The sequence below is a fragment of the Crocuta crocuta genome, unplaced genomic scaffold (assembly GCF_008692635.1).
Source record: "Crocuta crocuta isolate KB4526 unplaced genomic scaffold, BGI_CrCroc_1.0 scaffold462, whole genome shotgun sequence".
Taxonomy (NCBI): domain Eukaryota; kingdom Metazoa; phylum Chordata; class Mammalia; order Carnivora; family Hyaenidae; genus Crocuta; species Crocuta crocuta.
In genome coordinates, this window is record NW_027527437.1 from 3725342 (window position 1) to 3738241 (window position 12900).

General features: G+C 36.7%; 1 long non-coding RNA gene across 1 annotated transcript; it reads right to left on the minus strand.

Moving 5' to 3' along the window:
• On the minus strand, positions 1-6388 carry LOC144228328 (uncharacterized). Its single transcript, XR_013334165.1, has 3 exons — positions 6246-6388; positions 5250-5323; positions 1-190 (listed from the first exon to the last, which is right to left on the minus strand). It is a non-coding gene; the product is annotated as an uncharacterized LOC144228328 (long non-coding RNA).
• Between the last annotated feature and the right edge of the window lie 6512 nt (positions 6389-12900).

Consider the following 12900-nt stretch of genomic DNA (forward strand, 5'->3'; position numbering starts at 1 on the left):
AGAAGGGGCGCCTGGGTGGCTTAGTCGGTTAAGCGTCCGACTTTCGCTTAGGTCATGATCTCGCGGTTCGTGGGTTCGAGCCCCGCGTCGGGCTCTGTGCTGACTGCCAGCTCAGAACCTGGAGCCTGTTTCGGAGTCTGTATCTCCCTCTCTCTCTGACCCTCCCCTGCTCACGTTGTGTCTCTCTCTCCTAGAAATAAATAAAACATTAAAAAAAAAAAAGATTATAGAAGCTTTGTGGGTCGTTGTTAGAACATATATTATTTCCATCCCTTCCCCTTTCTTCAAATCATTTTCTAATAAACAGTCTGAATAAATGATGGCTCACATTGTCCAATATTTATGCAGTGGTTAAATCCAAATCCAGTAGGCTTAAAAATAAATGTGTAACCATATTATAAATATACTTAAATAGGGAAGTGCTTGACTTTACACAGTACATCTAACCAAAAGTTTTATGAACAATCTATATAGATACCTACTCACTACCCTGTGCCACCAATTCCCCAATTTATGTCATTGGAAAAAAAAAATCACACTTCTAAATTTAGTCTCTAAGTTGCTTTCTCATGCCAAGCTATTGTAGCATACAGTCCTGTCAATTATGAAAAATATTCTAACATTCCTATAAAAAGATATTAAATTTTTCTTTGAAGTCAAAAACAAAAACAAAGAAAAAGAAAAATGAAAAACTAGGTTGCTTAATTTTTGAAGGAAACAGTATTCTCTAGGGCTCCAATCATGACATTCTCAAGAGATTTAACATTACTGTTAAATGAACCCAAAGCATGTGCCTTAAGAAGATTTCTGCAGGGGATTATCTATGTATAGATTATTGAAAATCCCTGGGACTTTGCCTGGGAGACAACTCAGTTACTTTGGTGGGAAAAATTAAACTTCAGAAGTGTTGTCAGCATGAATATATTTTTAAGCACATAGTATTTTATCCTCATATAATTGAATAAAATGGTATAATTAGATAAAAATATTAGATTACCACTTAGAGGAGGGTCGGTGCCTCCACTCTAATGAAAATAAACTTTGATAGACATTTAGATTCATTGGCCAGGGAAAAGAATACCATTTGCATTGGATTGCATTGTCTGCTTCTTCTAGAAAAGCCTCAAAGTTTAAAGGTAAAAATAAAATTGAGCAAAAATGTAACTTCCTTTAAACTAATGATTGATGTTCTCTATGTGTCTTGAAATAAAATCAAAATCATTATATTGCACACCTAAGGCAAATAATAATAATAATAATCTGTTCCTCAGATTTCATTTTAGCAAATCTCAGTGATTTATACCCAACCTTTCTAATGGTGATATGCAGCTCATTACTGGGAACATACAAATTTGAGTGAACACAGTGCTATTTGTAACTGATCTCTTTATCAAGATTTAATATTCCTCATGGTTGAATAATGACGCTCTTTGAAAAATATATAAAGTTTTCACCTTACTTTTCTAGTGTTTTTTTTTCATCAATCACAGAGCTAAAAATAATTGGAGTGTCTTTTTGAGAACAGAGGGAATTGGGAAAAATATAACTCAATGATTTTTAAGATTTTTTATTTTCATTTTAAAACTTTTATTTCACATTAAATTAGATTTCAGGGAAAGCATTAAAAGTTCCTAGTTCGAAACTCAATATTTCAAAATATCTGTCTTATATCTCTGATTGTTGTATATCTAAGAAATTATTGTCTCTGATGGAAAATCAATTCACCTCAAATTATTCAGCATTTGAAACTACACGGCCAGTCTCCTAGACTTTAATGATGTTATTATTTAACAAATATTTTCTATTTTTGTGTTTCCAAAGTGCAGTTGAACTAGTTGAGAAGATAAACTTTATACAAATTTGTTGGGAAAAAAGCTGACTTTGGTTAAATTATAAATGCCTGCTCCCATAGGTTAGGTAAACAGACTACCAATAACAAAGAATTTCTTAACACTGTTGAAATAAATACTCACTTTTTTGAGACTATGCTAACATCAGCCCATTTTACTGAGATGGTAGCTAATTTTTTTATTTAGATTTCTATTTGTAAAATCAGTTTTTAATGTTTCGTTCACAATTGAATTTTTTGTGATCCAAACTCTGAATAACTTTTAATGTGATCAGTTCTGCTTCTCTTGCAAATGACATACAATGACATACATGTATAAAAAATAGGAAAATAAATCTGACTTGCTGATTTACAGATGACCCTGAGTATATTAGGTATATGGGTGTTTAAATACATGATTCTTAAAATACTGTGTTATTTTTTAAACTTTCCATCTGTATAATATCTGCTTATGCATTTGTACAATTTTATTTAATGTATTTGCCCATAAAAAATAACACTGTAGATTGCTGTATTGAGCGACTTGTCCCTGAGATATTGGTTTTGATCATATATGGCTACAGAGACTGCAAATTGTCTAATTAACCACTATTGGCTAACTCTCCACAAGGCTGAGAAAAATAGATAGCCTATGGCAGACAGTCAGTGTCAGAATACAGCAGCAAAGTCATCTACTGTCTGCTAGTTTTCCTGGGACATTCTCAGCTTATTGTCAAGTGAACGTATTAACAGTGCCTCTTTGTGCATTTATAAGAGTCCCAGTTTTGGTCATTTTTCTTATAAAGGAAAATGACATATCTTTTCTATGAGACATAAAACAAAATCCTATTGACTCAATAGAAATCAATTATTTAGATAGGCGATAGTTTGTAGTTTATGTTAACATATTGTCCACCTTTTGGACAAAGCATCTGTATACAATTCCACTTATTTTTACACAACACACTCTCTCTCTCTCTCTCTCACACACACACACACACACACGTATGAAATCCTTACCAGTAATATTAAAAGTTAGAAATAGAAACACCTAAACATTATTTGTTGTTTCAACAATAAATGTGCATTAAGTACAATTATGGGATAAAATTACAGCAGACAAAAGAGAAGTTGCAAATGATAAGTATACCAGGGACTCTGCCTTGAGGTAGTAAGGTAAAGTTGAGAAAAACAATCCATACATGCATGTATGAAAGAAGAAAACCAATATAAAAAAATAAAAAGTGTGTGTGAAACTGGAAGTTTAAACAGCCTAGGAAAATATTCAATGGAATAGAATAGCCCCCATGCAGATTATTTTATCCAGATATAGATGAAAATACAGAAATTATAAAATTACCACCTTACAAGTCACTTAAAAAATATCATAAACCCAATAGGAAAAATGGCAAAGAATAGGAACAAAAAATTATAGACTAGAAACAAAAACCCACATTGATGAAAAGTGTAAATTTTATTTAAAAATAAGTAGATAAAAATAAAAAATCTATGCGAATCAAATTAGCAATTTTAAAATCTGATAATTCACATTTTGTTAGCTTTGTTGAGAGGAAAAATAAACACTACTTGTGGAAGCACAAATTAGTTCTCAAAGACTTTAGTTGTATCCAGAAAAAGTCATGTTCTTTAAGTTGATAATTTTCCTTCTGGAAATAAGTTAAAAGTAATTAAATGTGTATGAGAAGTTAAACATTTTCAAAAGCCTTACTCAAACTATGATGTTAGCATAATAAATTTTTGTAGTCTACAGGTTAGAGGCTAAATAAATATAAATATCATTAAAATAATTATAATATATTGGGGTGCCTGAATGATCAGACTTTTTGGCTCGGGTCAGGATCTCAAGGCTTGTGACTTAGAACCTGGCATTGAGCTCTCTGCTGTCAGGGCAGAACCAGTTTCAGATCCTCTGTCCCCCTCTCACTCTGCCCCTCCCTGCTCTTTCTTTCTCGAAAATAAGCATTAAAAAAAATAACTATTATAATATAGTAGTATGGGCTTCGGAAAGTGACAGGGATGTAATACTAAAAGAATAAATGAAGACAGAAACCCATAAATGACATACTTCCATCCATGTTAAAATTTGTCAGTGCATAGAAAAGAAAGTTTAGAGGAAAATAATTTCAATTGCTAAATTAATTCTTCATCAGTGGTGAGAATGATTTTTATTTTTTATGTTTAGTGCGTTAACATTTTTATTATGTTGAACATACATTGTAATGTAGTTGAATTCAGTGGAATTTTTTTTCAATATCCTCAGACCTATCTGAAAATAATGACTGACTTTCTATTCATTCAACCTGTAATAAATAATATATGCAAATTAAATATTTATTGAGATAAAATTGACATAACATAAAATTAACCACTTAAAGTTTACAATTCAAGGGCATTTAATACATTCACAATGTCATCCAACAATTATTTTTTGTCAGTGCCTTCATATATAATATATGTATGGCATTTGTGTATATTACTAAACACTATTCAACTCAGAAATATTTTTTTCCTTCTCTTAATTTTTATGACTCCAGTGTGTCACACGGTTATATGTTGACTTTGTAAGCTGAAAGAGTTAGGGGTTTCCAGAAAAAAAAAAAAGTGAAATAAATAGCTTTCATAACTCAAGAGAAGTTATTTTAAGCCCCTAGCTATTTTCATGATCACTGCCTTACTAGCCCAAGCACACTTCCTGTAGAATTTCCTAGGAGGTGTCAGAATTACAAAGAAATGCAAAAACCTCAGTAGTTAAGGATTTTAGGGGAACAAAGGCAATGCAAAAACTAACATTCTCTACCCCAACTGCATCAGAGACAGTAAATCAGTGGTAAAAACTCCTAGTGCTGTCTCAGAAGTAATCAAGTCCTTTAATTCCTCACCGAGATAAGGAGCCCAAGACCCCCATTTGATTTATATTGGCTCTACGAGCAGCACAGAGCCCCTCTTCTTGAAGGCCAGTGACCTCTGCTTCATTACAATGTTAAATCTCTACCCTAGGAAGAGCACAAGCACCATTACCATATTAATAGAAGATGTAAGTTCTAAGTACACCTGTGCAATCTCCCTGCTGCTTTTATAGGCAAGGAGAAAGGTCCCCTTTTTCAATATCATCATAACCCTAAATAAAAGGAACACACCCTTGCTCTCGTAGTCAGGGCTTTGGAAGTTATTCCCTGTGATCTCCTTATTTGCTACAAGTAACGTTTCCTTTGTGTGACCACTCCACCTGGTCTAGCCTCTGTTTGAAACTAACTCTGGAAAGAGTTTTGACTTTAGTTAGAGTTACAATTTAAGTTGTCTCTTAGATTAATGAATGCATGTCTTGTTTTCTCCATCAGATTGGACATGTCTCAAAGCAAAATAAAGAACTTAGTCTGGGGGTGTTAGTTGTTTTACTCACTTGAAGCAAAATTTTTCATAAGGGTTGGTGATTTCCTAGAATGTATCTAGATGTCCTCAAGGGTCAACATGTGCCTGTTGGAAGAACATTGCTAAAATTAGCTGAACACTGAAGATGTTTTGCAAGATCATGTAATTATTCCATAGTAAGTCAAATGCCAAGTTGAGCAAAAGCACTGTGTTAGCAGTGTTCCCTAAAAGTAACCTAATCTTCTGAATATATCTTCTGAAGATACACGAGTGGGGAATACATTAGTTACTAAATTAAAAAGAGATAAAATTTTACCAGCCCAATTTCTTTTGTACGTTTTTGGAAGCAAAGACATTCTAAAGCTCATAAGAAATAATTACTATACACTTTACAGATGAACATTATACAGATGTAACATTTTACACCAAATAGCATAAAGGTTAAGTACCTGCATACTAGAGTTAAACTTATTGGAGTAGAATCTGAACTTCATACTTAAAAGCTGCAAGGCTTTGGAGAAATTCCTGAACCTTTTAAAAATTCAGTAAAACGGGGAAAATAATAAAATACATATATGGCATACACTAGTGAGAACTGATTCAGTGAATCTATTTAAAGTTGAGAGATGTTACATATTTATTTTTTAATGTCTTTTTGTTATTTTTGAGAAATAGAGCTTGAGCAGAGCAGAAAGAGAGAGGAAGACAGGACTCCAAGCCAGCCCTGTGCTGGCAGCAGACAACCTGATGTGAGGCTCAAATTCAAAAACCTTGAGATTGTTGTGCCCGAATCATGAGTCCCCAGTGACCTCAGAAGCCAATACCGACGCAAGAACAAAAGGGTCTTTATTACAAGCTCGAGCAGGGTCTCACCCGCCTACGGACACAGCAGCAGCAGCAGTGGGGAGCCCCGAACAATAGTGAGCAGGGTTTTTAAGGGGTAAGGGACGAGGGTGTTACAGTACACATGTAGTACACCAATCACATTTGTATCACACCCTTGGCAACAGCTTTGACCATTCAGTACCTGTGAAGAGTCCGTTACTTTTGGCGGAGCCCAATTATGGCCTTTTGAGACTCCTTTGAAAATGACCAATTATGAGGTGAGTTAGGCACGGGGGAGCAGCCCTTGTCTCAGCCCGCAGGAATTTCTTTTTTTTATGTTTTTATTTATTTCTAGGAGAGAGAAAGAGAGAGAGAGAGAGAGCGTGAGCAGGGGAGGATCAGAAAGAGAGGGAGACACAGAATCTAAAGCAGGCTCCAGGCTCTGAGCTGGCAGTCAGCACAGAGCCCGACGTGGGGCTCGAACCCACGAACCGCGAGATCATGACGCTTAACCCACTAAGCCACCCAGGCGTCCCGCCGCAGGAATGTTTTTAACCTCCTCTCATTGGCTAATTGGGGAGGGATTTCGGCCTTGAACAATCTGCAGTTTTTTTCTGAGACTGCTGCTATGTGCAGCCCAAGGTTGCTTTTAATGAGGGTTTAAATTTTAAAATGGCGTTATTTAGGCTCTTCAAGATCAAGACCTGAGCAGAAGTCAGACACTTAACTGACTGAGCCACCCAGGCGCCCCTGAGAGACGTTTCGTATTTAAATGCTGGAAGCTTCATTTGTTGGAAATCAGACCTATTTTATTAATCTTGTCACAGCTCTATGGAAATATATCAACTATTCTTTGAAGTCCAAAACTACGGAGTACAATTATATATTTATAACCCAGAAAATTATATAAGAGAAGTTTGAGATAAATATTCCAGAATTAGACTAAATAATAAAACTTTAAAAACTTAAAAAAAAAAAAAAGGTCTGTATTCAGGGGGTCTGGATGTCTCAGTCAGTGAAGCATCTGACTTGATTGCAGCTCTGGTCATGATCTCATGATTCATGAGTTAGAGCCCCGAGTAGGACTCTTCTCTGACAGTGCAGAGCCTGCATGGGATTCTCTCTTTTCTCTGTCTGCTCTTTCAGAGCAGGTGCATTCTATCTCTCTCTTTCTAAACAAATAGATAAACTTTAACAAAATTGCTAGGGAAAAATCATGAGCCATTTGAGGATTTGTCTATTCAGGTTCAGATAAATAAATATAAAGGATTCAGATAAACGCTTCTTTCTCTATTTTAGTCATAAGATGTGACATACTCCTTTAAATTAAAAATATAATGTTAGACACATGAAACGATGCTCAGCGTCCCTCCTCATCAGGGAAATACAAATCAAAACCACACTGAGATACCACCTCACGCCAGTCAGANATAATGTTAGAGATCAGTTTTTATTAGATTAAAATGAATAGGGCACTGTTATAACAGTGTTGCAGAAAATTGCAACATTAAACTGTCTTTGGATTCATTTACAGGATGTACCTAGCAGTATGATTCTAACAAGGATCTTAGGCAATGGAAGGGAATAAACATTGCTCCTTTTTTCTCAGTTCACCTTCCTTCAAGGAAACATATGGATGCAGTTTTCAAAAACGAAGGTCCATGTCATATATTACATTAGTGAAATAAACAACATTTAAAGGTGGAAAGACTCTCCTATTATCAGATGTACTGACAAGTATTAGAATAATATAGTAAGAGCCATCCAGTTGGAGAAAAAGTATACTGTAAATAGTCTGTCTTTGCCTTCAGCATTTGTTAGATCAAGCTGGAATAATGTCTTAGAAAATTTAAAATCTTTTAATGCATAGAAATGACCACAGAGGAACTATTTTTCTTGCCGTGAAAGCTAAGCTGTCTGTTGCCTTGAGGAAAAGAAAATAATGAATTTGGAAAGTGACATTCATATTTTAAATATTGCCAGGCTTAGTGATTTGTTTTTTATTTGCTATGTTCTAGTGTAACTTGGAAGAAACTGAAAATGAATACTGATTAGAAATTTAATCAAATGGTAATGAATGGTTTTTTTGCCCTTTTTAAACCAATATTATTACATTCCTTTCTTCAGTCCATGCTTCCTAATAAAAACTAATGAAATTAGGACTATGACACAAATTCACAAATGGCCACTGATTTGTAAATGTGCCTAAAATGTGCCAAGAGGTAGTGATGAGAATACTTTTCGAAATGATTTTAGATTATAAAGTACCTTCAATCCAGAAGACTAAAAATGAGCAAAAATCAATGATATAATCTTAAAACCTGTTACATTACAAAAATTGCATATAGTAAATTTTAAAGATCTAATAGGCTCTATTAATCAATTTTTAAATTGGGAAGCATCCCATCAGGCTACAGAGCATCCCAAGGGCTACAGAGAAGGAAGGGTCTCTAAAGTTAGAGAAGGAGAAGAAAAAAGAAAATTACAAACAATGAATTCATAGTTTGAGGCAAGTTTGCCCTCCCAGAGGAACAGAAGGTGTCCATCAGCAGCTCAGAGCCTGGAGCCTGCCTCTAATCCCATCTCTCCTTCTCTCTCTGCCCTTCCCCCGCTTGCAGTCTGCCCCTCTCTCTCTCTAAAATAAACATTTAAAAAATAAAAATAAAATTAAAAAAGGAAGGGGCCCATCAGTAAATTCCCTAATGCTGACCATGAAATTCCTTTGTTGACTGGTTAAAGGTCACATTTGTGGAAGGATGACTGTGGCTATGGTAGGTATCAAGTCTTGGTTTACTGACTTGAGGCCTTAAGTGATGCCATTTGGGGCAACACCTAATGACTGAATTTATAGTTTCTATCTCTTCAGCCAGACAAAACATTTCTATTAATGAGGGACATCGTATTCATTCAACAAATATATTGAGGACCAGGGCTCTAACAGCTGCTTCTCAGGTTGATGGGGTTACAGGAACTAACCTGATGGAATACTTTCTACCCTTGTTGAGATTCAGCCTGGTGGCAGGCAGACAACAGACTAGTCATAATACTATGTGTCTGGACTATGGCGGGAGTGGTGAGGATGTCATGAGAGCATATGTGATGACCACTGAACCAACGCTTATGGGTTCCAGAGAGTTTTCCTAGAGAAAATAATACTTATGAAATAGAAATTACTTTCCTAGAGAAAATAATACAAAACCTTATTTCTTACCCTGACTTCTTCCCCAAAGGAGCCAGTAATTTCTGATGTATGATCACATCTATGATAATGAAACTTTGTTGTATAGAGTCTTAATAAGCATTGGGTGGATACTTAACTTAGTGTTTTTTTCTTTCAACAAATTTCAACGTATTTTATGCTATTTTTATTACTTTTATTATTTTTTAATTTTTTAAGTTTTTTTGAGAAAGAGAGATACAGAGAGAGAGAGAGAGAGCGACAGAGCGTGGTGGGGGAGGGGCAGAGAGAGAGGAAGAAACAGAATCTGAAGCAGGCCCCAGGCTCTGAGCTCTCAGCACACAGTCCAACGGGGAGGGGAGGGGGCTCGAACTCACAAACCTTGAGATCATGACTTGACCCAAAAAGTCAGCCACCCAACTGACTGAGACACCTAGGCACCCCCTTGTGCTATTTTTAAAAATTACTTTTATCAAAGTAACACATTCACTTGACTTTTAAATGAAATAGTATTGCCAAATTTATAACGGAAACTCCGTACCATATCCAAATAACACCCCCGAAGCAATCACCTTAATTATTTTAGTCATCTCTTACCTACCAATAAATACTTAATATTACTCATATTGTGTTCTCTCTTGGTTTATCAATGAGGCACTATTGCCTTTAATCTAGGGAAGATGAAATTTGAACATTCTTACAGCATCTCTTCACCAAGAAGATTTACAATATAGACAGAATGCACTCTTACACACAATTATACATGTTCACAAAAGTATTTTCTTCCTTTATTTTCTTCCTATAGTTATTATATCACAAGTTTGTCACTATTTATATTGTAATGCCAGAGATAATTCTACACTAAAAATGCATTATTGTGTTATTATTTGTCATTCAGAATTAATAATTGCTTAATTGTATATATTTGAATGTTTGTTAATATATCCGTAATGATTTCTTCCCAAGCCAAAAATTATACAGAACTTCCTTCAATGTTAACACATACTTTAGGTCATCTATCGGTTTTTCACTTGTACATTTAAAAAAAATTTTTTGACGTTTATTTATACTTGAGAGACAGGAAGCACAGAGAACGAGCAAGGGGGGGTGCAGAGTGAGAGGGAGACACAGAATCGGAAGCAGGCTCCAGGCTCTTAGCTGTCAGCACAGAACCCAATTGGGAGGCTCGAACCCACGAACCGTGAGATCATGACCTGAGCTGAAGTCGGACGCTAAACCGACTGAGCCACCGAGATGCCCTTTCATTTGTACAATTTTGTCTTAAAGATATAGTTTGTAGAGACCTGTGCCCCAGGACTTCTGCATTTTGTACTATCTGCTCTGCCATCATCCTAGACATTCCTCCAGCTCCTGAGTTAAATAGCTCTTGATTTGCTCTCTTGTTTAGATCTCACTGTCCAAAAAGCTTCTTAAGAAAGGATGGAAAGGTGGGGTGCCTGGTTGGCTCAGTTGGTGAAGCAGCAGATTTGCGCTTAAGTTATGATCTCAGAGTTTGTGGGTTCCAACCCTGCTTCGGACTCTTTGCTGACAGCTCAGAGCTTGGAGGCTGCTTCAGATTCTGTGCCTCTCTGTCTGCAACTCCCCCCACTCATGCTCTGTCTCTCTCAAAAATGAATAAACTGGGGTGCGTGGGTGGCTCAGTCAGTTAAACGTCCGACTTTGGCTCAGGTCATGATCTCACGGTTTGTGGGTTGGAGCCCCTAGTCAGGCTCTGTGCTGACAGCCAGCTCAGAGCCTGGAGCCTGCTTCAGATTCTGTGTCTCCCTCTCTCTCTGCCCCTCCCCCCTGCTCACGCTGTCTCTCTCTCTCAGAAATAAATAAAAAACATTTTAAAAAATGAATAAACAAACAAACAAAAAAAAGAAATGATGGAGAAGGGGCACTTGGGTGGCTCAGTCGGTTAAGTGGCCAACTTCAGCTCAGGTTTTAAACTCATGCTTTGTGAGTTTGAGCCCCACATCGGGCTCTGCGCTGACAGCTCACAGACTGACGCCTGCTTTGGATCTGTGTCTCCCTTTTTCTCTTTCTGCCCTTCCCCTGCTGTGCTCGCTCTGTCTCTCAAAAATAAGTAAACTTAAAAAATAATAATAGAAAAGAAATTACGGATAAAACTTAAGTGTACTGACAAGTTACATGTCTAAAAATGTCTCTATTCTACATCCACATTGAGAGACTGAGTATATAATTCAAAATTGTCAAGTTTTTTTTCTTCCAGATTGCAAAGTTAGTTTTCCTTGTCTTCTACAATCTAATATAGCTGCTGAGAAGTCCGATGTCATTCTGATTTCTAATCACTAGTTTGTGGCCAGCTTTTTCACTCTTAAAAACCTGAAATCTCACATTCTTGGATTGTTTCCTTTTGTAACATCCTGTCCCTATTTACGGAGGTAATGTTTTCTTTTGTCTCTGAAGGATACTAGTTCATTTCAGTGATTTTCCTGCTCCCTTCCTTATTTGTTTCCTCTAAATTGCTGTTCTTTCCCTTTATTTCATGTGAAGACTTTGCTCAGGGGCGCCTGGGTGGCTCAGTTGGTTAAGCCTCTGACTTTGTCTCAGGTCATGATCTCACAGTTCATAGGTTAGAGCTCTGCATCGGACAATGTGCTGACAGCCAGCTCAGAGCCTGGAGCCTACTTCAGATTCTATGCCTCCTTCTCTCTCTGACCCTCCCCTGTTCATGATGTCTCTCTCTCTCTATCTCTCTCTCAGAAATAAATAATACATTAAAAAAAATTTTAAAGACTTTGCTTAAAAAATACAGTGACTTCTGGCTTTCATTAGAAATTTTAGAGAGGTGAAAAGATGGTTAGATACTCTGTATTTATGGATAGGGAATATAGATTGTGGGCCTTGAGGATAAAGTGATCCAGGAAGGGTCAAACCTGTAGTATTCACACCTGTTCTAAATGCCACCTCTCTCACCTATGTAGGCATCAAAAGACTGTAGTATGCAGGACACAGAAGCCTAGCTATCACAGTCCTGGGATTGGTGTATAGGACAGAGGCTGAAACTGTTCCGTTTTCAATAGAACACCTAAATCCTGTTCTCACGTGTGTGCAACAGCCTGGAGTGAGCACCTCTGTCAGTTTGTGCCCAGGATTTTCCTTCTGTCTCCCTACTGAGATGAGTGGCAGATATGGGGGGGGGGGTTGGAAGAGCAGGGTCTAACTGAATCTAAATGTCATTTTTTAAAATGTGTATTTATTTATTTATTTTTGAGAGAGAGTGTGTGTATGCACATAAGGGAAGGGCAGAGAGAGAGAGAAAGAGAGAGAGAGAGAGAATCCCAAGGAGGTTTTGTCCGTGTTGTCAGTGCAGAGCCCTGAGTGGGACTCGAAACCATGAACTTCGAGGCCATGACCTGAGCTGAAGTTAACCAACTGAGCCCCCAAGCACCGTGAGTCTAAATGGTCTTGACGCAAAAGTGTTTCAGCAACATCTCAGTCTCACTCCTAACTTTTGGTATTCCTGAATTTTCCAGTTTTCTACAAGATGAATTAACTTGCTTTTTGTTGATTTATTCATCTTCAGGGACTTGGGCTTTAGCGTTCACTGTTGTAATAACTGTTCATCTTGCCATTTTTTAAATTTCTTTTCTTCTGTTGCCTCCTCTTCATTCTTTTCTTCCTTAGGATTACATTTTCACATCTTTACTCT